The sequence below is a fragment of the Antechinus flavipes genome, chromosome 1 (genome assembly GCF_016432865.1).
Source record: "Antechinus flavipes isolate AdamAnt ecotype Samford, QLD, Australia chromosome 1, AdamAnt_v2, whole genome shotgun sequence".
NCBI classification, from domain to species: domain Eukaryota; kingdom Metazoa; phylum Chordata; class Mammalia; order Dasyuromorphia; family Dasyuridae; genus Antechinus; species Antechinus flavipes.
Genome location: NC_067398.1, coordinates 26,156,766 through 26,184,379, shown reverse-complemented (window position 1 = coordinate 26,184,379; position 27,614 = coordinate 26,156,766).

Here is a 27,614-nt window from a genome sequence, read left to right as displayed (position 1 = left end):
TTATTTCCCCTTTTTTGGATGTCTTTGGGATAAATAGGATTTATTGCTGGTGGTATTGCTGGATCAAAAGGTATGCACAATCTTATAGGCCTTTGAGCAGAGTTCCAAATTGCTCTTTGGAATGTTTGGATCCATTCACAACTCCACCAACAATGCATTAGTGTCCCAATTTTCCCACATCTCCTCCAACATCCAATATTTTCTTTCTTTCTTTTTTTTTTTTTTTGTCATATTAGCCAATCTGGTGAAAATTGGTTCCTTAGAATTATTTTTTAATCTGTATTTCTTAATCAACAGTGACTTAGAGCATTCAATTCTCTTCTACAGGAAGCCCATCTCATTCCTTGATTTGCTTTCTTAGCTTTCCCAGGTTAAACTCAGGAAGACTGACCTCTCAAGGAAGGAAATAGGTTCCCCACCCCCTTCCGGTTATTGGCTGTTGCCCCCATCACAAATATGCTGGGGACAACTTTATTGGTTGGCTCTAATCTCAGAGTACTCTCCTTTAAGGGGTGAAAGTAGATAAGATACACAGAGAACAAAGATGCAGATATGGAACGTCGTTTTATCCCCACACTAAAAAGGGAATACTATGCAATAAAGAGTCATAGAATGATTAGAACAAAATTCTGTTTCTTATTACTGTGAATATAATCATGTGAGAAGCTAATATTATACCTTTTGGGATAAGTGCAAACAGATTTTTTATAAGAACTGCTAATGAGCCATTCTGCATTTCTTTTCCACTGAGCAGAATCTAACAGTAACCAATGGGTTCTTTCTTTTCAGTAAGTGCTCTCTCCTCTCTTCTCTTCTTCCTTCTTTCTGTCTCTACTTTTATCTTTCTTGTCTTTCTCTGTGTCTGTCTCAGTCTCTGTGTCTTTCTCTCACCTCATTCCTTTTCTCCTCTCTTCTTTGTCTTTCTGTTTCTGTTTGAATCTGTCTCTCTCTGTGTGTGTCTCTGTCTTTCTCTGTCTCTCTGTCTCTGTCTCATTGTGTCTTTATCTCTGTCTCTGTCTTTCTCTCATGACTTGGGCACTGGGAGGATGTGCACTCTCCACACAATCCCCTGGACAACTCAAATATTAATCCTTGCACTTTGAAACTGGTAGGAAGAAGGGAAGAGATCTTTAGGGCTGCATCATCTCTTTAAAACATCCATAGAATTCTGGATTGGCAGCCAATTAAAAGACCTTACCAGCACAAAATCCCTGTGTCATCATGAATAACATAAAGGTATCAGGGGATGCTTGTACATGTATTGAAGTGGAGTGGGGGGAGGGAGGGGAGCTCCTCTACCTCTATGCCCTTGCCTGGAATATTGGCTGAACATGACCCAAGGAGTGGGGAGGGGCAAAAACAATAAGGAGATGACAGAGAAGTTTGCTAAATGCCTTTATTTTTGACCCACGGTCACTTCCCAACTTATACCCCACTTCAGCCTGAATGGGACTGATTGGATGAAGTTTTCTCAGTTTATGAGACTAGTTTATGAGACTAGGCCTAAGTCATATGATTCCTATTCCCAGAGCCAGAAATTGGACCTCAAACCCTAGGATGCAGGAAGTCACAAGAAGTTAGTGAAATTACAGGAAGTGACAGGGACCCACTAGAGGCAGACAATATCGGTGACTATTAATCAAGGATGGTTGTTTCCTTTTAGTTTATCCAATGAAAAGGCTCGGGTCTTTACCTATTTAACTGGATGTTCCTGCTGGTCTGGTCTAGCACATGGTGGGAGCTGGGATGCCTCTTGGGTGTGATGGGGCCTCTTCCTGCAGGGACTAAGTAAATGCTTTCTCTTTGTACTTGAAGATATCTCTGATTAGTTAATTTGGGGAAGGGGGTCTAACACCCATCCCACACAAGCCCTTATGAAATCCTCCTCCCCTTATAAAAAAAAAAAAAGCAAATTAAGCCAAATCTTTTGGCAAATCAATGTGTCTGAGAGCACTGACAACATTCCTCTTCCCTGAAGTGCCCACTTTTCTACCATGAGGAGGAAGCATGTTTCATCAAGATTCGTTATTCTAATTAATCTGAATTTGGCTGCTTTTCACTCATGATTTTCATTTGCATTATTATGATTACCTCTAAAATTATTACAGATACTGTATATTGTTTTCTAAGTTTGGTTCTAATCGCTGCTTTGGTTCGTAGAACCATAGATTTGTCCCAATTGGAAGAGATCTCAGTAACAATCCAATCCATTCTATATCTGAAAAGAATCTTTCTTATACCTTACCCAACAAGTGGTCATCCAGCTTTTTCATGGAGATGTCAATTAAGGGGGGAGACAGCCATGTGAGAGCTATTCCATTCTTGGGTAGCTCCAATAATCTGTAAAGTTTGTATCCCTGCAGCTTCTACCCACAACTCTTGATTCTGCCTTGTGTCTCCACACAATAAGGTCTGGGACCTTTATGATCCCTTCACCTCTCTTTCTTAAAATCCTTGATTTCCTTCAAGATTCAATTCAAATCCCATTTTCTACAAGGCAGAAACGATAGATGGATAGATAGATAGGTGGATAGATAGATGGATGGATGGAGAGATGGATGGAAGGAGAGATGGATAGAAGGAGAGATGAATGGAAGGAGAGATGAATGGATGGAGATATGGATGGATGGAGAGATGGATGGATGGATAGATAGATAGACAGAAAAAGAAAGAGAGATGAGAGAGAGAGAGAGAGCACAAGAGTACTCAGTGCTGTTGATGGGAAATCAAGTAAATGCTAGCTTGATTTTCAGCTTGCTTTTGAAGTATTGAGGGTGATTTGGTGGTACAGCAGAGAGAATGCTCAGCCTGGAGTCAAAAAGACACAAGTTCCAATGTGGCCTCAGATACTTACTAGATGTGTTATCTTGACTAAATCACCTAATCTTGTTTTCCTTAGTTTCTACATCTGTCAAATGATCTGGAGGAGGAAATGGCAAATTACTCTATTATCTTTGCCAAGAAAATCCCAAATGGGGTCACAAAGAGCCAGACATGACTGAATAACAAAAACAACAAAAACTGTAAATGTTCTTTATTCTCTCAAAGCTGAACAGAGAAGTGTGTATGCGTGCATGCACACGTGTGCATTTATAGCACTAAAATTCATCCACTTGTTCTGTGTTCTTCTGATTCCTCATAAATGTAATTTCTTATAGTGTCATATTACATTATATTCATATGCCAAAATTTGTTCTGTTATTTCTTCATCAGTGTACTTACTTCTGCATTTTTTCTAGTTTTTTCCCTCACACACACACAAAAAAAGGCAGAATGGATATTGTGGTATAGGCAAGGCCTGTTTCTGTCTTTGACCTCCTGGGGGAATATGTCTGGTAGAGAAATCATTAGGTCAAAGGGTACAAACCTCTCAGTGACTTTTCTCACATAATTCCAAATTGTTTTCCAGAATAATTGGACCAACTCACAGTTTGTTTTTACTGAATTCCTAAGGCTGCCACCATTAGGAGGAGGAGGAGATTGGGGGTGGGTAAGAGAGGTGACAGACAGGGCCTAGAATTGCATACTAGAAAACAGAAATGTCTCTAATTTGTGCTTCCATCTTTACATGTCACATTTTTCCCTCTAGAGAAAGGCACATTTCTTTTTCCAGCAAGTTCCAATAATACAGAAGTAATATTATTGTTGTTGTTGTTGTTGTTAGCTAGGTAGCATAGTGGATATAGCACTGGTTCTAGAGTCAGGAAGAGTTCAAATACTGCCTCAGACTCTTATCAGCTGAGATCACCCTCCTAAAATCATTAAATCACTGTCTTCCTCAGTTTCTTCATCTGTAGAAAATAGGGATGATAACAGCACCTATCTCCCAGGGTTGTTGCAAGGAGAAAAATGAGCTCATTTTTGTAGAAATTTTCACAAATTTTAAAGCATTATAGGAAGACTAGTTATTATAATTTTGCAGAATGAAAAATGTCACCCAAATATCAGGACTTTCATTTTAAACATAAAAGGAACTTCTTCCCAACTATGTACTGAATACTGATTCGGGAAAGGCAATTTAACATAAAGACAAAGGATATAGGATTAGGCAGACTACCAAAAGGTCCATCAGGGAAGGAAATCTTTTCACCAAGAAGAAATGGCTTTGTGTCTTCTGTTTTCATCAGCCTGTCATTATAGGAATTTGAAGTCAGCTTTTAGAATTCTGATTTGCCCAATGGCAGCCTTAGAATTCAGAACAGGATTCACATTTGCAGACCCATATTACTCACCCTAGTCCAGTGAGACAATGAAACCGACTCAAAATTAGGGTGTACTTATGTACTAAATAGAACAGGAAAATATCTTTCAAAAGAAAACTGATGGAAAATTTAGACTTCCACTCGATTACAAACATGAGCCGACATCTTGATTTTCCCCTTGCCATGAATAAACTTCTTGGTCATTTGTCTACTGGGCTCAAGAGCTAGTTTTCTTCTTGGAAACAGATGGTGTTCAGACCCATCAATTAAGGTCTCCAAGTCAGTGACTGTTCTGTCAAGTTAATACTTTATCTGTCATCTTTGTGACTCATCTCACCATCCTCCATAGTGCTAGTTAAATCCTGTAAGGATCTCTTTCTTTGACCTGGTTTCTCTAGTGCAGAGAAAGTATAAGATCAGAAGCTATCTGTTTTTTTTTTTTTCTTCTCTAAATGCCTTGTCTGGTTAGCTAAATCAGCTGGTATTATTAAGAATAAGATCTTAGGTTTAATCTAAAGATTGATCCTAGTTATACTGCAACATATTTAACATATATAGGACTGCTTGCCATCTTGGGGGGGGGAGGGAGGGAGGGGAAAAAACGAAACATAAGTGATTGCAAGGGATAATGCTGTGTAAAAATTATCCTGGCATGGATTCTGTCAATACAAAGTTATTATTAAATAAAATTAAATTTTCAAAAAAACAAAACAAAACAAAACAAAAAAAAAAAACAAAAATAAATAAATAAAAAAATAAATAAATAAATAAATAAAAATAAATAAATAAATGAATGAATGAATAAATAAATAAATAAATAAATAGATAGATAGATAGATAGATAAATAAATAAATAAATAAAGATTGATCCTAGTGGTATGGAGCAAGAGACCTGGATTCAGAAAGTTTGTGTTCAAATTTAGCTTCTGACACATAATAGCTAGGGAACCATCAACAAATTTATGTAACCATAAGAGACTCATTTTCTTTAGCTGTAAAATGGAAGTAACAATACCTTTTCAGTCTACCTGACAAGCCCAAATGAGATATATATAAAGTTCTTTGCTAACTTTAAAAGGCTCTTAAAAAAACATTTATTATTCTTATAATATTGTCAACATTACATAGATGAAATTGTAGACTACTAACCAGAATCGATAAGGGGGGGCAGTGTATTCTAATGGGAAAAGCATTGGCACTGGCTCTGGTAGCAAAGAACTGGGTTCAAATCCTGCCTCTGGCATCTACTACTTGTGTTATTAAGAACAAGTCCCTTAATTTCCTTGGGCCCCTGTTTTCTCATCTGTAAAGTGATAGGGTTGAACTGGCTAGGCTCTGAGGTCCTTGCTCTAGAATTACAACTCTAAGACCCCAGCGGAAGCTGAATCATGTGTGAGGGAGGCTTTATGAGGACCCCATAAAGGAAGAAACCCCTTCCTCCTTTTAAAGTTGTAACCACCAGGAGTTGTATCATATGAGCTCTCCAAGATGAGTCCATTTTCCTCCAGGGCTGACTGTGCTTGTTGGAAAGTGTACCCTTGGTTTCAAGGGATGTCTTGTACCAACACTTCTTATTAGATCCCCTAAGTATATACCTATTTTTGCTTATAAATAATGATTTAGTCAACTGAAAATCAGTTGAGGAGGCATACCAATGGAGTTCATCAACAAAATCACACTGTACCCATTATCATTATCCCTAAAACCCTGAGACAAGAAGTAGCCCTAGCCCTCTGAAGGCTCAGCTTACCAGTGTGAAAGAAGGTTGTAAGAGTGATGGTATACATAAAAATCTAAACAAAGAAATTTAAAGAGGAACAGAATATTAACAAAGAGGGGGAGCAGGAATGATCTTGGGTAGAACACAGCCATTGAGCTGTGCTTTGTAGGAAGCCAGAAATTCTAAGAAGTACATTTTAGAAGGAGTACATTCATGGGAGGCAACTAATGCAATGTCATGGTGGGGAGACATAAAATGTTACGTACACAAATTAACAGCCTGGGAAATGTGAATCCATTTTTGCATTCACTGTATCTATCAACTGTGATTCTTAAAGACCTATCATCCATTCTATTTTGTCAACCCAGAAAAGGAAAGTTACGGAAATCCTTACAATCTGCTATTAGAAAGAATGATTGATCCAACAACAAACATTTGTTAAACGCTAATTGTATACTAGGGTTTAGTGATATGAATACAAAAAATGAAACAATCCATACTTTTGATACATTCTACTAAAGAGACAGTAAGTACACATAAAAATATAAAGAGAATAATACAGAGTAGTTAATTGAAAGGTAGTTAATGAGGGAGGGTATTAGCCATTTGAGGGATGAGGAAAAGCTTCTTCTAGAAAGCAGTATTTGAGCTAGATCATGAAGGAAGTGAAGGAGTTTAGGAGGCAGAGGAAACTAATGTAAATTCTAGGCATGAGGTACAGCCAATGCAAAGGAAAGACATGGAACATCATTTGTAAAAAAAAAAAAAAAAAAAAAAACAAAGAGAAGGCCAGTTTGGGTTTATCATAAGGGGTAATAATCTTACTGAGGATGGAAATCTAGATTAGGGTTAAGTCCTAAAAGGCATTAGGAGATAAAGAAACATTCATTTTCCACCAAGGAAACAGGGAAGCAATGGATTTTTTGGACTAATGGAGGACTAATAATGATTAGATCTGCACTTCAGAAAATGATTCTGGCAGCAAGATAACTTAGAGTGTGGAAAGATGAGGCAGGGAGAAAAACTTGGAAGTGATTGCAGGCATCTAGCCAAAAAAAGTATGGAAGGTCAAAAGTAAAGTGGTAGCTGGATGAGTAAAGAGAAAGCTTAGATTGTAAAAGAGAGAGGATTTTAAAATGTTAAGATTTGGTAACTAGATTATTACCAAATCTTAACATTTTGGGAATTAGTGGAAGAGAGAGATGACATCAAGGTTATAAATCTGAGAGATTGGCCAAATGGTGATGTCTTTGATAGAAATAAGAGAGTTTGGAAGAGGGATGGATTTGGAAGAAAACAGAAGCTTTTTGAGGATATGTTGAGTTTTAGACATCTTTGGGACATCAGATTAGCAATGTCTGATGATTTCGGTGATTTTGGGGATATCGGTGATTTGGGGATAAAGCTAATGGGAAAGAGAAAAGGAGCTAAATGTAAAAGTCTCTGAATCATCTATCTACATAGAGATGATCATTGAAACTATGAAAGCTAATAAGGTTATCAGAAAAAAAGAAGAAAGGTAAAAAATAAAGAGGACCCAGGGCAACACTCAGTGCTATATTGGAAAATATTTAACAATCAGCTCTCTAAAAAGCAAGATACATTTTAAAGTTTAATTTGCATTATTAATATTTTTTCTTAAATCTAGACAATCAACAAAACAATAAAGTAAGTCCCGATTTCTGAGATGTAAGTACTCACAAAGCAAATTTAGCAATGGGCTTTCCTGATAGTAACTGGCTCCACTATATCACTGGGTACATTCATCATTATGGACTGTGACGTGGATGATGAGCCACCAGAGGAGACTGAAAATGAGTAGTCACATAGATAGGAGCAGAACCTATAGAAGATAGTGTCAGAAAACAAGAGGAGATAGTATCTAGAAGGAGAGGATGCTTAACAGTTTAAAATGCAGCAGGAAAGTCAAGAAGGTAAAGAACTTAAAAAAGACCATTAGATTTGTCAATTAAGAGATAATTGGTATCTTTGGAGAGACTTTCAGTTGAATAATGTAGTCAAGAGCTAGACTGAAAAAGGTTGAGGAGTGAGTTAGAGAATGTCAAAGTACTGACTGAATATAACTTTTTCTCATTCTTCTGAGAAAGAAAAGCAAAATATAGAATGCTAGCTTAAGGGTATGGCAAAGTCTGGTGAAAAAAATTTAAAGGATGATGGAAAGTCAGATATATGAATGCAGTTGGGAAGGAACCAGTGGGTGGAAAGAGTTTGGATATTAGAGAGAAGGCAGGGGGAAGAAAGGATGAGTGAAGTTGCAAACTGCAGGAGAAGACAAAAGGGGATGATGGGGTCAAGGACACATATAGAGCGAGAAAGGTACATGATAATGAGAAAGATCATATCATATTTTGGTTAGTAATTTAAAATGAGCTTGAATAGCTATAGCTATAATATGGATTTGAATACTTATAGATGTGTTCCAATGAATTTGAAGCAATGATATAATAGAAAGGAAATATGAACCTGAAATCACAGGACTCATATTTGAATCTCACAAGAAGATGGAGAGCATCTGATGTGTTGAACTCCAGTAAGATCCTGGACAAGTCCCTTAACTTGCATTTCTTGATTTAGAATAGGAGAGATTTGGGCTAAATGACTTGTATGTTCCTTTGAAGCTTTAAATGAACAATAAGATCCTACGCAGCTTTGCTGTGTATTAATACAAATAGTATATGATTGCCTTTTTGGCTGAGGGTTGCCTGAATGGAGCGTCCAGGTCTGTGCTTTTATCTATATGGGGACCTTCCTATATGGAAACTTCCTCCATTAAGGCACATCTGTAACATAATCTTGAAGAGCTGTCTGAGTCCCTAAAAATCAAGCATCATCAACTTTGGACTTGGCTCTTTTCAACAATGAGCCGATTCAGACCAGTTCCAATAAACTTATGATGGAGAGAGCCATCTGCATCCAGACAAAGGACTGTGGGGACTGAATATGGATGACAATAGTTTCACCTTTAAAAAAAATAAATAATTTTTATTTAGTTTGCTGAGGAAATTGGGGTTAAGTGACCTGCCCAGGGTCATTTAGCAAGGAAGTATTAAGTGTCTAAGGTCAAATTTGAATTCAGATCCTCCTAACTTCAGGGCTGGTGCTCTATCTACTATGCCAACTAGCTGCCCCATTTTTACCTTTTTTTGTTGGTGTTTGCTAACTTTTTTGTTTTCTTTCTCATTTTTTCTTTTCTTTCTTTCTTTTTTTTTTAATCTGATCTTTCTGGTGCAGAATGATAATTGTGGAAATATCTATATAAGAATTGCATATGTTTAAGAGATATTGGATTACTTGCTGCCTGGGGAGGGGGTGGGGAGAAAGGAGGGAGAAAATTTTGGAAGTCAAGGTTTTGCAAGGGTGAATGTCAAAAACTATCTTTGTATATATTTTGAAAATAAAAAAGCTACTATTAAAAAAAAATCAAATCTCATGCTCATGGTCATGTGTGGCAAAGACAGGATTTGAATCCATGTCTTCCTGATTCCATATTGCTCCTCAATCATTATGTTATATAACGGTAATATTTATCATACCCATGCTTTGTATTTTTCAAGTAAAGACCAAAGCTATGAATTAGCCAAAGCTAATTAGGGAAGTATCTATTTCCTCACATGTCGACTACTCCCATAGCAAAACGTCTGTGCCCATTACTGTACGTAATAATCTACCAGACCCCAGGCTCCCCTGCTTAGTGTAAAAAGTAAATTAGCAAAGTCAATGAATGACTCAGGGAGACCATCAATATTTCTGATGCTCTAATATCTTCTGTAACCTGTAGTCAACATGTAGCCTCACGGCTGGCCATCTATACAGCTTATTTAACGGCTCCGATGAAATGGCCTTAGTGCTTGGTCCTTATTTATGTGAGTAACTGACACGGCTTCCCTCTCAGTTTCGGCTCAATCTTCAGCCACTGTTTTGTAGGCCAAGCGCAGTAATATTGCAAAAGAAATGTTTGTTGCTTCAGATGGAGCTATTAAATGAAAATGGCTCCCAAAGAAATTCTTATCTCCTGATAGGCTGGGCAAGTTACTATAAATTATGGAAAAGGGAAATTGCTAATGGGACTTGCTTCTCCTTTTTATCGGAGGCATTGTTTTATCACAGCTGTCAAGGAAAGCCTACACCTATTTTGAAAGGCTTTTACAGCTTTGAATTAAAGTTAAATGGGAAAATAAGAGGTTGTACAATTAGAGTAGCAAAGGGGGCTGACAGGTTTGGAAAAGGAAGGTGGACCTTGCTATTACTTTTCTACTGACAAATGGAATTGTCACAAGAAAAAAGGGGGGAAAGGCAACAGGAAAATCAGGGAGGAAAATTGACCAAAGATTCCCTGGAAATCAGCTAAGGAGACAGAGTGTTGTAGTTTTTAGAATTTGTTTATCCCTAGAGTAAAGAGAAAGAGCACTATGGCTGACTCTGATTTGTTTCAACTGACTAACATCTCCCAAACAGCCACCATGGACTCGGATATATATATTTTTAAATCCGATAAATTTTTACCCATAATTTTCCCATGGACATTAGATTATATTCAACTGGCAGGGATATACACTAGTTTAACACTAATTATTCTAAACCAGACCAGCAGAGGGAGCCCAGGTTTAATGGGTGAATTCTTAGGTTTCTAAACAGAACCACTTTTCCCTTATTCCAGGGCTAGAGACAGAAGTTGTAGGGAACAGCCAGTTTCTTTATTTCCCTGTTCTCTTTTCTGTCATCTTCCTGTCGTCTTCTGCCATCCATGCCCTCAGGAGCATGTGCTGTCATCAGGAGCCTGATATAGGAAGGGAATGGATGCAAACTCTAATACTTCAGTGTCGATTATTCTGATCATAGAGTCATTGATTTAGAACTAGCAGGGATCATAAAGGCTCTGTGGCTTCCTTGTAAAAATTAGGAAGCTGAAATATAGAAAAATGGAGCGATATACCCAAAGTCACATAGATATTAAATGATAGAACTGAAAGCTAACCCTTGTCAATATTCATTTTGTAGTGTGACAAGTAGGATATGTGAAAATATTGACTCCAAAGGGATTTTGGATAACTATCTCTCCATTCTCCATCTATTCATTGATCTATCCATCATCTATCTATCTTTTATCCACCCATCTATCCATATATCTATATGTTAATGCTTCCTCTATCATCTATTTCTCCAACCTTCTGTCTATCCATCCATTATTTCTTTATCTATTTTTATCTACCATCTGTTTCCCTATCAATCTGTCTATCCATGTATTTATTAATCTTTCATCTATTATCTATTTCTTCATCCATCTGTCCATCCATTAATCCTTCATATATCTATCATCTATCTATATATTCTATCCATCTACCTAATTTATCTATCTATTTCTCTATCATCCATTTATCATCTATTTCCCTATCCATCAATCACCTATCTATCATTTATTTCACTATTATCTATTCTCTGTCTGTCATCTATTTCTCTATCACCTATTTATCTAAATCCAAATGGAAAAAAAGATTAAGATTAAAAAAATATGTTGTCCTTGCCCTGCAGATCCTCAATATAATTTTCCTGGACAATGGCATGAATCATTTGACCCTTCACATCCTTTCTGTTCTTTTTTCCAACCCTTCCTTTTTAGGTACAAGTTTTAATCATGTCACATTTTTTCTTAGAAATCTTCAAAGGTTCTTGATTATCTATCAAATAAAGGCCAAATTTTTAAACTTGTATCATAGGATTCTCCTCCATATATGAGACACTCTTGACAAGCTGAACAAGTTTTGTCCTCTCTATATATTTCATGCTTTCCTTCTTCCATGGCTTTATTCATACAATACCCCAAGCTGCTCTCTTTTTCTCATAGTCCTATCTAACCATTCCTGTACAATTCAAATACGGCCCACTCCCAGAAACCTTTCCTGATTTCCCCCCAATAGTAATATGTATGATCTCAAATAAGTCTCTCAACCTCCCTCTAAACTCACTTTCCTCATATATAAAAGGAAAGGGTTAGATTTCTTGTTTGTCTTTCCTTTCTCTTGGCTTGTCCATGAATTAGCTTTAAGTGAAGCAGAATTACCCAAAGGAATGATGACCTGATTTGCACTGGATGACCTTGATGTCTTTGATGTAGATGGTGTCTAAGTTCCATTCTAGATGTGAATCAATGAGACTGGATTTGAATTTGGATAAACTACTTAACTTCTCCACCCCTCAGTGCTCTCTTTTATGAAGAAAAAGAGAACTTGGACCAGATGAACTCAAGATCCTTCTTAGCTCCCAATCTATGATCCTGTGGTATCAAATGATTTTTTGAAATTTTTTTTTATTGTTATTTAGCATTTCAATTCAGTACTGAGAACTTCTTCCTCTGAATATTAGCTCTCTTGTTCCAGCCATTTCAGAGCTATAGAGCCACAGACCCCTGTGATATTTACCCTTAAGTTGTCACTGCTCATTATTAGAATGAAAACTCCATTCAGATGTGAATAATATATCATTTATGATTATTATGAATAATTTAGATACTTTGTTATTTTTATTATAATTTTGTTCTCTGGCCTCAGACCTAACACAGCGCTCAACTCACAGTACATACTTAGCACAGTTTGGATAAAATTAATTGGATTTGTAAAATCTGATCATAATAAGTGATTGGTGTGACCTGAACTGTGTGAGGGAGCTGTATGCCCATCTTTTAAATGGAGATAAAGATCAGACTTCAAAGAGCAAAGCCTTTACTCAGAGTCCTAGTCAATATTTCTATTTATAGTAAAGTGATAGCCAAGTCTTCCTGAAAGCTATTGTTGAGATCATAATGGCCTTAACATTCTTTCCTCTACAAAGTCTACATGGAAAAGATCTTAAGACTTAGCAAATACTTCCCCCTCATTGAGCTTTCCACAGAAGGGAGAATGCTAATTCAAGCCCTCATCACCTTTTGTCCTTATTATTGCAATCACTGGCCAATTGTTTCTGCTTCCCATCTCTCTCCTCTCTTAACTATCCTCTCTACAATTGTCAATGTGGTTTTTCCTAAGGTTCATGTCTGACCATGTCACTTTCTTGCCCAACAAGCTTCAGTGCCAGTTACCTTCAGAATCAAATACTCCTCAGATTGGTTTTTAAAAGCCTTCATGATCTGGCTTCCTTTGGCTACCTTTCCAGTTTTATTTCATATTTCTTGTCTTCGAAAACTGTGTTCTTGTCGTATCGGCTTATTTGTTGCTTCCTGATTTGACAGCTGAACCTCTGGTGCTTGGCATTAGTGCAAGCTATTCACCATGTCTAGTAAATACTTCTTCCCCATCTCTGTCTCTTAGGATGTCTGATTTCCTGGATCAGCTCAGGTACCACCTCTTACAGGAAGCTTTTCCAGATTTCCTAAACTGTTCCTATGTCCCAGTTATCTTATATTTCTTTTTTTACTGCAAATGTATCTCCAGAAGAATGTAAATTGCTTGAAAATAAAAATGCTTTCTCTTGTTTTTTCTTTGTAATCTCCATAACCTAGCTCGGCGGACATAGTAGGTGCTTCATAAATGTTCACTAGAATTGATTTCAATTAGTTTCATAGAATTAAATGGAGAAAACCATCTTGCCAGTTCAAAGCAATTTCCAAGACATTTCACGTGCATTCAGCATCCTTCATATTTCCCTCCATGGGCTGTACCTATGGAATCCCGATTTATAATAGACTGATGTTCATCTTTTGCACATCATGAGGCCACTGGGCAATATCCCAGCTAATTCCGAGACATGACATCTTACATATGTCCCACCTCCCTTCCAACTGTCTTTTATCTGTTGTATGAACATTAAGCTTGGAATCAAGAAGAACTGAGTTCAAATTCATTCTCAGAAAGCTGTGTGACTCTAAGCAAGTCACTTAAAGCTCAGTCTATCTCAGTCTCCTCAACTATAAAATGGAGATCATGGTAGTAGCTACCTCCTAGGGTTGTTGGGAAAATCAAATGAGATAATATTTGTAAAGTACTTAGCACAGTTCCTGGCACATAGCAGGTGCTTAATAAATGCTCATCCCTTCCTCTTCAGAATATAAGCTCCTTGAAGGCAAGAGCTATATTTATTGTTTATATTTGCATATTTAGTTCTCAGGTCATTAACTATTAATAAGTGATTCATAGATTCTTATTCTTTCCTTCTGGAAGAAACCTCTGAGGTCAGAGTCATAATCTCCATTTTACAGATGAGTAAATTCAGGCCCAGAGTAGATAAATCAATTGCCCAGGGTCACTCAGCAATAAGCATATGAAGAATTTGAAGCCAGATCCTCTGGCTATAGGGTAATTACTTTCTTCTCTGCTACACTGAATTGAATTGAGAAAATTTGAACTGAGACAGAAAGACACATACACATACAAAGAAAGAGGGAGACAGAAACAGAAAGAGACAGAGACAGAGAGACAGAGGGAGTCAGAGAGAGAGCAAATTATTTACAAGGTGGCTTGGAAGGAAGAACGCTAGAATTTGGATAAATCAGAAACGGCTTCATGCAAAAGATGGTTCTTGAATTAAGTTTAATTTAACCTCCTGAAGATACAAGATGGAGAGAGGAAAACTGAAAGATTTAAATGAGATAATATGAATCAAACTTTTTGTAAGCCTTAAAGGACCATGTACATATCTACTATTTTGTTGCTGATATTTGCAAACGTGATGTGCACATAACCAATTATAAAAATATATTATATTGGAACACAAGGTTTTGCAAGCATGAATGTTGAAAATTATTTTGCATATATTTTGAAATATAAAAGCTATAATAAAAAATAAAAACAGCTATTAAAAGAATATATTCTGATCATGTAACAATATATTACAATGTTATAACATTATAATATGGCCACATTATAATATAATAATGTAACAATACTATTTTAAAAGAAATATAATAATGTAACAATAATATTTTTTAAAGGGAAATTAGATGAAAGGCACAGAGGGCCATCATAGCACTCCACAGTCCTATTGGTTGTAGGGGAAGGCCTTTTAATGATGTCATTTCTAAACCAAATATTCACTAAAATGAAAACATAATTATACTTTTTGTTAGGTAAGGATTTTCCAATATTTCAGATACACAACTCAAATCCTTTGGGTCAAAGCATTTCTCAATTCACCTACAAATTGTCTGACTTCTATTTCAGCTTTAGAGCTACTCTTCTGAGTCAGACAACCCCTATGTGATTTTCCCCATGATTCTACCAGCTCTCAAATAAATTTAAAGAACAAAGGCAAATTTTAAAATATGACATTTCCTCCAGCTCAGGGCAAGGCCTTGGCTTCTCTGAATACACAGTAATTAATGACAGTGTTTTACAAGTAATGACATTAGAAAACCAGTGTTCTTTTTTATTTGCTATGGTCATGTAAGCAAATGGCAAAGGTTATCAAAGCAGGATATCTGTGTTTAAAGGAGGGTTGATAATAAGACAAAGCTAAGTTACTTATCTGGGCAAGTGGAGGGAAGTTTGCTAAAATAGCCAGCCAGAAATGGAGAGCAACAAGCACATTCAAGAACCAAACTGAAGAGCTATCTGAATTGTTTTGGATTGACCAAGACAAGTAAATGATGGTTTGCTATGGGATTCTGCATTTCTGGTTCTGCCTCTAGCTCTCTGTCTAAGTTTCTATGTCTCTCTTTAAGACTCTCTGGCTCTCACTTTTTTGTTTAGACCTAATCTGTGACTTTATTGGTTTCCATTGGGTCCAATGAGGAACTTTCCTTTGCCAATACAAAACAGCATTTGCCACATCCAGAGAGAGAACTAAGGAGACTGAATGTGGATGAAAGTATAGTATTTTCACCTTTTTGTTGTTATTGTTGTTTGTTTGTTTGCTTGTGTTTTTTTGTCCTTTCTTATATATATTTTTCTTTTGATTTGATTTTTTGGGGGTGCAGAATAATGAATATGATATTATTAGAGTAATAACATAGAATAATTACACATATTTAACCTAAAAAAGAAAAACAGCACCTACTCTGTCATGTATAATCTTTAAAGAGTAGCCTTGGGCATGAAGCATTTAAATGACTTGCTCAGAGTTACTCAGCTGATGGTGAACCTGATCCTTCCCATTCCAAGGTTGATTTTTCCAGCTGCTTCTCATGCATGTTCTTTCTAAAGCAAAATAGAAGTCACCTCATTATGTTTATTTATTGCAATTAGCTTTGTTATGTCACAATATATACTGAAATGAGCAGTGTCCAATAGCATCCTTAGATATGTATCTATGATGAAGCCACCATCTTGCTTAGTTTCCATTCTCCAAGTTCAAACAACTGGATGAGAAAAGAAGATCCTCTCCCTGTCTCCATGCATTTCATTATAAAGACAATTGTATTGTTTCTGGATGTACTACTAAGCCATTTAAGAAACTACTCCTGGGGTTGTTGCCAGGGTGTATCAGACTAACATTTAGTGCCCCTGGGAGGCCTTCATGATTTTCTAGACCTTTTCCCAAAATGCCAAATGACATAGCAGGAAGCAACATTTTCAGGCCAGGACCAATATTAAGAATTAATAGACAGTCAGGATTAATGTGTGAGACCTGAATCACTTATACTTAGAGATATCTAAGGAACAGTAAACAAAGGTGCACACAATCAGATTTGTGGATTGAGAAGAACTTCTGGAACTATTTGGTCCAACCCCAAAAGAATCCCCACTATAAGATACTCAAGAAGTAGCTATCTGCTTAATATCTGAGAAGGGGGAGCTGACCATCTCTCAAAGCAGCTGTTCCACTTTTGGATAGCTCTGATTTTTTTCCAGTGCCAGCCCTCTTAGAAATTTCCATTCTTTGTCCTCAAATCTGCTCTTTGCAATCCATTCCCATAATCTATGACAATCCTTCAAATATTTGAACACAACTACCATGTACTCCCTCAGTCTTCTCTAGCGTAAATATGGCCCACTCCTTTTATGGGTTCTTATATGGCAAGGATCAGCATATTTCCCCTTTACATATTTAGCAGGGAGGTGACTCTTGGTGAGCCATTTAACCTTTCTGTGCTTTAATGTCATTATCAGTACAATGGAAGTATTGGATATCATCTAAAGACTATTCCAACTCTAAATCTGTGAACCTATTATTTCTGTTATTATTCTCTGGAAGCCACAGCTTAACAATATCCTTCTTAGACTTCTGCAACTCACTCCTTCACACAACTGAACACAGAACTCCAGATTAGATTTGATGGGAGCAGAGGATTATGGGTTACTCACTAGCTTATTCTTTTTTTTTTTTTTTTTTTTGAGGGGTAAGGAAGGCAATTGCCTAGGGTCACACAACTAGTAAGTAACTAAGGTTGGATTTGAACTTGGTTCTTCTGGAATCCAAGGCCTGTGTCTATCCACTATGCTACCTACCTATCCCTCACTGCCTTGTTCTCAGAGATTCTGCCCCTCTCGATGCAGATAAAATGCCATTAATGATTGCCACATCCCACTGCTAGTTCCCAGGAGTTCAGTCCAGGTCATGAAGAATTATGAACTAAACTGTATTCAAGTCTAACAAATATAAAATTATTGACCTCTCTGTGATCCTCCAAAGCATTATTTGCATCCACCAAACCATATTCTTCATAGTCATACCAAGAGTATGAAAAACTTTACAAAAAAGAAGGAAAATAAATCTCAGGCAGAGACTTCATCTCCTTGAGCAGGTTCTTTTGAACAAGAGACAAGCCACCTTGAGAGGACAGGGAGCCACAGATGCATTGTTACATATCTCTATTTTATACAACACTAAAACTCAAATGAATTTTTTTTCAGGTTAAATGAAAGCAAAGAAAAGAGAAAAGTGAGTACTAAATTTTTGTGCTAGAAAATGCCATTTTTATATTATTGAATAAATAAGAAATGATTTTTAAGAAGCAATTTCAGTGAACACAAACTTTAATCTCAGATAGCATCCACATAATGCTAAGAGATTCCAACAATGAATGTACAACTTGATCATCTGAATTGGTTGAGACCATGCGGACACTGAGCCATTGATACATGGCCAATAATGTGTGGTTCTCAAAATGTTATGATTTCATTTTTAGAAACCTTTGTTCTTTTTTTTTTTAAGGACCATACCACCAGTGTTAACTTAAAATGAATTATAAAAAAATGCTTTAAACATTTATATATGAAGCATAAAAAATAACTGGTAAATTTAAACTAAGGTGATACAATATTCATAATGACAGTTATCTACTTTGCTCCTTGTTGCTTCTCTCAAAAATAGACATTTTTACTCATCTTTTGCACTAGTGTGTCCTCACTTAGATTTTTATCAATAGAGATAGTCAATCTCTAAGATATTGTTTTTACAATTATAAGAGGAAGTCATTACAATATTCAAAATCATTTTAGGAAGAGGAGAGTGGGGAGCAATATTTATCAGTGGCTCTCTATTACCTCTAAAATAAAATACAAATGCTTTAGCTGGCATGGAAAGGCCTCCACAATCCAACTTCAAGCTACCTTTCTGGATTTATTTTGTAGTAGTTCCTTCCTTGATTCCTAAGTTTAAATAAGCTTGACTATTAATTATTCTCTGAACTCAGTGGTAATAGAATAGCAGAAACAGAAGAGATCTTAAAAATCAAATAGCCCTAACCCAAACTAAATATGGACTCCCTTTTTAGTGTGCTTAGTTAATGGTAATCTATCTTTTGGTCTCTAGTGAAGGGGAACCCACTACCTCCCAAAGCAACTCATTTCACTTTCAGATAATTCTAATCACTAAGAAATTTTCCTTTACATTAAAAATGTGCTTTCTTAAAATTTTCACCCATTTTCCCCAGATCTGCCTTTGGGTACCAAACCTATTTCTTCTTAGCCTTTCAAATACTGGAAGAAAGGTATCAAGTCCCCACTAAGTCTTCTCTTCTTCAGTAACCATTCATAATTCTTTTGATGGATACTGTGGAAGCTCAGGATATCACAAAAGTCTTATTGTAGTTTTAAACTATTAAAGCTTAATTTAAAGTTATTTATTAAATCTTAAGACTTCACTAAGATTTTTGGGAGACATTATATGACCTCAAGACCCTTTGTCATAATTGGCTACCATACTTTGAGCTTTCTTCAGGTTGTCATAATCATTCCAATAATGTAGTTGCCAGAACAAAATATCAGATTCCAGTTGTGAACCCAACCGGGAAAAAAAAGAATAATGTTGGATGCTATGCTTCTCTTCAAATATTCTAATATGTTAATTTTTTTGTCATCATAAGCTGTTGATTCACAATTCGCTTGTGGTCCATCAAAAATGCCAATTTTTTCAGACTAACTGTGGTTAAGTCACATTTTATTTACTTGACATTGATTTCTGTGACCCAAGTGTAAGATTTTATATTTGTCTCTATTACATTTCATCTCATTAGATTTGGCCCAACTTTCTGGTCTTTTTGGATCCTGACCTTGACATCTAGAACAGTAGCTCCAACATCTTCCTCTTCCCCAGCTTTAAGTCACCTAAAAATTTGGTAAGCATCACATCTTTATCCAAGTCATGGGTAAAAATGAGGCACTTGACTAGAGACCTTCTTCAAATTTAGTATTCATCCTTTAATGATTACTCCTTGAGTCCAGTCAAACATCCTATTATAAGTATACCTAATTATCTTATCATTTAATCAACTTCATGTCATTTTCTTCCTTGCTCCAGAAGATGAGATACTTTCCCAAAGGTTTTGCTAGAGATCCAACTACTTTGCATTTATATATGCTGACATTCATGCCGGCTTCCTCCTTATCAATTTTTCAGACTCTGAACAAATGAATGAAGAAACATATATTAAGTATCTACTATATGCTAAGCATAAGGGATAAAGACAGAAAAACAAGTTCCTGATCTCCCAAAGTATAGCAGCAAGGCAGATGGAAATGTATTTTCTTTGGTGAATTCCTATTGATTTTATATATATATATATCTGTTTCTGATGTTTGATGATGTCAAGAACTTTAGTGGCTAGATTTTTCTTTCCTGAGCATTTAGTATTGCTGAGGAAGTGGAGACCAGAGTAGCTATAGGGACTATTCTCAGTGGTGGTGCCATGGACTATAAGAAAAACAGATGATTGATTGCCTGGGAGACAATACTTTTCTACTGGGCAAATGCCAAGGTGGAAGTTTGAAACTCATATTTTGGGAACGGCAAGAGGACAATTTGTTTGAAACAAATCAGGCTGTGTGACAGAGAGTAACCTATAATCAGGCTAGTTAGAGAATCTGGAGTCACATTGTAAATGACTTAAAATATTGTAACCAGTTTCTTCTTTAACCTGGAAGTAAGAAGCAACTATTGAAGTATTTTGAGCAGAGGAGTGATATAACTAAATCTCTGATTAGGAAATGTTAATTTAGCACTTGCAGGAAGAAATTCTAGAGAGTTCAGAGACTGGAAGAGGAAGACCAGTTAGGCAAAAACTCCAGTAATTCAGGGAAAAGATAGTGAGGTCCTGATACAAAAAATAGTGTGGATATAGAAGTTACAGTTTAACAGCTTATTGGATATGGGGTTCTAAGGTAAAAAGCAAAAGTATCTTTCTACATTATGATAGCTATAATTAGGACTGTACTGGAACCAGTTCAAGCCAGATAGAGAGAACCTATTGTTAAATTTTCAGCATGAGGATTGATACTTTGGAAACCAAGAAACTCTACAAATAAAGGTTTGATTTATTGCTCTGTTGGTTGTCTAGACTTAAGAAAGAGATGGAGAAAATGATGATGCAGATTAAGCCTAAAAGTATCCCCTTATACATTTTTTCCCTCCTGAAAACTGATTGTTAAACATTTACTAGCACATATGCTTGAATATATATCATAATGTTTTTAAAAACCTAAAAACTCTTTCTAAGTTTATATATTAATTAGAATTTATCCTAAGGACATAGTTTCATGCAAAGCCACAGAAGGACATTTTAAAGTGAAGCATTACGTACTTCTCCTTTAATAATACTGACAATAACCAGGGTTGGCTCAATAGTCCTTGGAATTGTTCCCCTTTCTCTAATAAATTCCCCAATCTGATACATTTCCCCAAGATGCTCTTTTGGGTCTTAGAATTTCTCTTTGTTTCTTTAAAAAAAAAAAAACACCTCCTCCTTCCATTTATCATCTGTCTTCAAAGAACAGCTACAGTCTGTGCTGATGAAATTGGAAAACACTAGATGAGTGAAAAAATGTCCTTATTCTTCTCTTGAGAAAATGGTTGGATAAAGTCAAAAGATCAAACAGCCTGGCCTCTGTAGAACTAAGCAGACTTGATTATCCTGCCTCCTTATCTAAAATGAAATTTTTTCCCAGGCATTATTCATTCTGCAATAAAAGTCACCCTGTCTTCTTGCACTAGCTCAACTCTTGCCCAAAAGAGGTCAATGCATCAAGGAGCTACAATTTCATGGGCAGGATAAGAACTCCCCAAACTGATGTCAATCACAACCCATCTATAATTCATTGGATGATTTACACCTAACCTAGTGCTAAGGCCCAGTGAGTTGCTTGAAGTCCAAAGAAGTGACTGTTTTCTCATGATCACATAGCTAATAACTGTGATTGGGCTAAATTTGAATTCAGATCTTCCTGATGTCAATTCCAGGGTTCCTTTCATTACATCACACTGATTCCCATGACTATAAGATAAAACAAATAGAACATACTTAAGAGATCACATCTAAATTCTTCAACCTGGTATTCAAGCTCTTTCACCATCTGGCCTTTATTCTAAGCCTTCAATTTTCCCCTTCCCTGATGTAAACTTTATCCTCCAGCCAAATAAGGCTAGTCCCCATTCCCCCAAACCATCTTTCTGCTTTCCTCCTATGCATATTTGTTCATTCCACCTGGGAAGCCTTTTTCCCATCGCTACCTAAAGAAATTCAATCCATCAATCTCTATTAGACTTGCTCAAATGTCATCTGTTCCATCAGGATGCCTTGCTGATTCCCCCCCTCTCCCAGCCAGGACTGCTGTCTCCCTTTACCAGGCTACTAGAACAGCCCTGTGTACTTTCCATACAATGCCTCTTGTGTGCTCTCTTGTGTCTTAGTTAGCTGTGAATGTCTCACCTGGCTCACCATATGGTAAACACCTTGGAAGCAGGGATAATATGTTGTATGAATTGAAATTCCCCCAAATGTCTTTCACAGAGGTTTCGGGATCTAAGGATCTGGGTGTAAATCCCAGTTCTTTTACTTCCTATCTACATGACATCAGGAAAGTAGATTAACCTCTTTGAGACCCCATCCACTCACCTATAAAATAAGATTGGTTGGATAGAATAACTTCTTAAACAAAGTTTCTTAACCTGGGGTCAGTCAACTTGACGTGAGTGTGTGTGTTTGTGTGTGTGTGTGTGTGTGTGTGTGTGTGTGTGTGTGTGTGTGCGAGAAAGAGAGAGAGAGAGAGAGAGAGAGAGAGAGAAAGAGAAAGAGAGAGAGAGTAAGTATATGTATTCCTCTGTAATCTTACATATTTAAATTTAAGCATATAAAAGCATTATTCTGAGAAAAGATCCATAAACTTCATTAGATTGCCCAAGGGATTTATGGCACAAAAACAGGTTTGAAAATCTCAGTCCTAATCTGAGAGAAATTATTATTTCTCTCTTATATTAATAATTGATTATTGAAGCAGGACCAGGATTTTTTCAGAAATGTGTAAGTTGCTCAGGATGTTGAGCTGAAAGGCTTGTTGATGGATGAGACTGTCCAAATCCCTGGGGGTTCGGGCTTTGCCATCCTGCTGGGAGACCCCACCCAAGTAGAAAAGCTTACAAAGAATGTACTCTAAGACGAATTCCAGCCCACCCAGGTTTTACTCAGACTTGTGTTGGGTAGATCCTTTGTCTAGATTGCCAGAGGCTAAAGACGGTCTATAGGTGAAAGTAATCAAAGTCTAGTCCCCCAACCATCCATTATAATATTCCTCTCATTATAATATTCCTCCTCTTATTTTATTATATTATTCCTCCATTATATATATAGTACAATATAACATAATATAATATAATATAACATTATTCCTCCATTATAATAGTCCACCTCTCATTATAATATTCACTTTTCTCATTAATTGTCAACCAATTGTGCTCAGGAACCTCCAATCTTTCAGGGAGATATAAGCATTAAATGCATTCCATAAGGGGTCTTTGGCATTTGAGAGTTCCACTGAACTATTTTATTAATTATCTGCTAGAATGATTAATGAAATAATCATTTACCCAGAAACTATGTATCTTGAACTTTTTATATATCACAAATCCTTCCAACTAGACAGGCCCAAAATGTTGGAGTGACAAGAACAAAGAAGCATAGATTTAAAGTCACAAAGTCATGTAATCCAAATCTCTTAGTTTATGGAAGTGGAAGTCAAGGACCAAGAAGGTTAAGGGACTGTTCCAAGGCCACACAAATCAGCCAGCCAGTCACCAAGCATTTATTAAGCATCTACTGTATGCCAGGCATTGTGCTAAATAAGCACTGAGGATATAAAGAAAAGCAATAGTCCCTGCCTTCAAGGAGTTCAAGGTCTAATGGGGAATACAACCTATAAACAATAACCTACAAGCAAGATGCATGCAAGATAAATTGGAGATAACCAAGGCTGGGATGGCATTAGAATTGGTATCAAGAAAGATTTCTTGTAGAAGGTGGGACATATAGCTGAATTTTAAAGGAAGCCAGAAAAACCATGAGCAAGAAGAGGAAGGAGCACATTCCAGGCACAGAGGAAAACCAGTAAAAATGCCAAGAGTCAGGAGATGAATTATCTACTTCAAGAAACAATATGAACGCAAATGGAAAGTAAGTGGGTGCAAATCAGGTGTAAATAATTAGAAAAGTAGGAGAGTTACAAGTTATGAACAGCTTTGAATGCCAAACAAAGGATTTTATTCTTGAACCTGGAAGTAAAAGAAGGTAGCTTTCTTCCCCTCCTCTCCTGAGGCAATTGGGGTTAAGTGACTTACCCAGGGTCACACAGTTAGGACATGCTAAGTGAGGTTGAATTTGAACTCAGGTCCTCCTAACTTCAGACTGGTGTTCTATCCACTGCACTACCTACCTGCCCCTGAAAGGCAGCTTTTTTGAAGAGGGAGGTGACACAGTCAGACTTTAGGAAGATCAAATTGACAGAGTGGAAAATGGATTGGAGTAGGGAGAAATTTGAGGTCAGGAGACTAACAAAAGGCTTGTAATAACCTAAATGTGAAGAGATGAGAGCTTGCACAAGAATGGTGGCAGTATTGGAGGAAAGAGTGGGTTATTTATAAGAGCTGTTTTGCAGATGAAATATATCGTATTTGACAATAAATTAGATATGGGGGTATGGGAGTAAGAGAAAATGAGGAAGGGAAGATGAAAACTAGTTTGTAAGCCTGTATAACTGAGAATTTGGTCACCCTCAACAATAATAAGGAAGTTAGGAAAGTAAAAAATGTTTGAAAGAAAGATGAGTTTGTCTTCAGACGTGTTAAGTTTAAAATGGACGTCCATTTCAAGATATCCAATAGGCAGCTGGAGGTGCAAGTCTGGAAGTTAGGGGAAACATTAAGGTTAAGCTTAAGCCATCTGATAAATGGTCAAAGGATATGAACAATTTTCAGATGAAGAAATTAAAACCATTTCTAGTCATATGAAAAAATGTTCTAAATCACTTCTGATTAAAGAAATGCAAATTAAGACAACTGTGAAGTATTATCTCATACCTCTCAGATTGGCTAAGATGACAGGAAAAAATAACAATACATGTAGAAAAACTGGAACACTCATGCATTGTTGATGGAGTTGGGAAATGATCCAACCATTCTGGAGAACAATTTGGAACTATGCCCAAAAGGTTATAAAACTGTGGATACCCTTTAATACCGTAATCTCATTACTGGGTCTGTATCCTAAAGAGATAAGAAAAAAAAGGAAATGGACCCATATATGCAAAAATGTTTGTAGCAGTTCTTTTTGTAGTGGCAAAGAATTGGAAATTGAGTGAATGTCCATCATATGGGGAATGGCTAAATAAGTTATAGTATATGAAAGTAATGAAATATTATTGTTCTATAAGAAATGATGAACAGGCTGATTTCAAAAAAGCCTGCAAAGACCTATATGAATTGATGCTGAGTGAAATGAACAGAACCAGGAGAATATTGTATATAGTTACAACAAGATGATCAACTATAATGGAGTTGGCTCTTCTCAACAATATGGTGATTCAAGGCAATTCCAGTAGACTTGGCCACCCACATCCAGAAAATTATCAAAACTGAATGTAAACCAAAGCATAGTATTTTCATCTTTTTGTTTGTTTTCTTTTTTATAGATTTTTTTTTCCCTTCTGGTCTGATTTTTCTTGCACAACATGGAATTAGGTTGAATATGTGCAATCCTTTTAAATATATGTCAGATTGCTTATTGTCTTGGGGCGGGAGGAAGGAAGGGAAGGAGAGAGAAAATTTTAGAAAAATTTAGAAACTAAGTTTTAAAAACTGAATGTTGAAAACTATCTTTACATGTATTTGGAGAAATAAAATACTATTGGAAAAAAGAAAGAAAAAAAAAAAACTATCCCCAAAGGCGACACTCAAATGGAAAAATGACATGCAAAAAAAAAAAAAAAAAAGAAGAAGAAGTGGTAATGTTTAGGTCCCTTATAGCTAATAAATATCTGTTGAATGAATGGATGAAATAATCTAGCTTTCTGAGTATATTGTTGATAGTATATATTCAAAGTTATGAGAATGGCTAATAGTATCAGTCCCTATAGTCACTTTATAAATGCTCAGTGGTACTAAGGTTCTCCTACTTGTTATGATCATGATGTTAATGGTGATCACATTGTTTTTGCATGTTTCTCAGTTTGTGGAAACTAGCAGTCTAGCAAAGTCTGATAATGAAGTCAGGTTTTATGTAAGGACTTTGTACTAGGACCCCACAAATAGTTTTAACACCCATCTGTAACTAAAGGAATCTAGAGATCATCTAGATCAACAATTTTAAAGCTTGTATCATGAAGCTCTTTAGCAATAATCTGGTAAAGGCTTTGAATCCCATCTTAAGAGTAATATTTTCACATACATAAAATAAAATACATAGGAAACCAATCATATTGAAATAAAGTTTATGTGTGTGTGTGTATATATATATGTGTGTGTGTGTGTGTGTGTGTATTATATATATATAAATAATTTATGGACCCCCAGGTTTAAAATCCCTCATTTGGTCCACTTTCCTCATTTTGTAGTTGAAGAAACTAAGCCCCAGAAAAGCTAAATTACTTATTTAGCATCAGAAAGCTAATAATAAACAGAGCTAGAATTCAAAAGTAGATTCCTACCTCAATATCCAGTTTCTTTCTACTACATCACACATATCACTAGCACTAAGCATGCCAATGCTTCTTTGTAACACTTTCAGAAGTCTTCCATTGGGTTTTTTGCTGTTCCCCTGTTGTCCCTTCAAGTCACAAAAGGGTCAAATCTACCCGTAGATCCTCTGTACTTGGACCTCCAACTCCCAGGACTTAGTTTCCAACCCTTCTGTTTTGATCTTCATATTTTTCATTTCCAAAGCACAATAGATGCCTCTTAACACATAAATGATTATATAATCTAGGCTAAAAAGTATCTTAATGTTGGGATATCCATTTCTAAAAAATCAAGTAGATTCTTATTTAATCAATCCTATAAAGTTAACATTTGCCTATACCGAATTAGATGAGGAATGGCTAGAGTTAATGAGTTATAAACTCCTTGGCCTCTCTGTTAAAGCCTATGAACACCTTCTATATGCATAAAAATGCATAAAATACATAGGACTGCCAAGAAAACTACTTCTATTGAAATGACTTTCAAAATTCTTTTAAAGAAAAGTTCATGAACCCAAGGGTTAAAAACCTCTAAGTTAAAGGATGCTAACTACAACAAATGTTTCAAAAAAGGAAACTGAGGCTATAAGAGATATGGAGTTATTCTTGATCAGTGGCCAATTATTTGAGTCGGAATTGAAATTTAGCTCTTCTGACACCAAGACCAGCATTCATGCCTTCTTTCCACAAATATTTTATTAAGTCCTGATAACAAATAAGCACTGTGCTCAATATTAGAGATACAAATGCAAAAATGAAACAGTCTTTGTCCTCAGGAAGATTTTGTTCTATCAGGAGAAACAACATTTACATATATTTTACATATATATATATGAAGAATTGCTGGAATCTGGAAAACCTTCCACAAGAGTTAGGACCTGATCAGAGCTTTGAAAAAAGCCAGTGATTCTAAGAAGTGAAAGTATGAAGAAGAAGAATATTTTATACATAGGATATAATAATTTTTCTCACCTTGACATGCTGCTTCTCATTAAGATAACCTAAAAGGGACTACTATATCAGATTTAGCCAACTCTCTTTTACATCCAAATATGGACAAAGAAGTTGGGAGGGACTAACCTGTATCAATACTTTAAAGATCAGAATTCTGATCAGTGTGATTTCTCTCTCCACTAGTGTTCATCACAACCCTCTTTTGATTTTAATGAGAATCTTCAAGAGCTGTTGTTGACCTTGAGATCAAACCAGGAAGGGATAAGTCTCTTTGAGTTTCACTAGGTTAGTCCTCGAATGACATACATTTAGTTCATCACTAAGACCAGGCCCAGATCCTAAATAGGATCC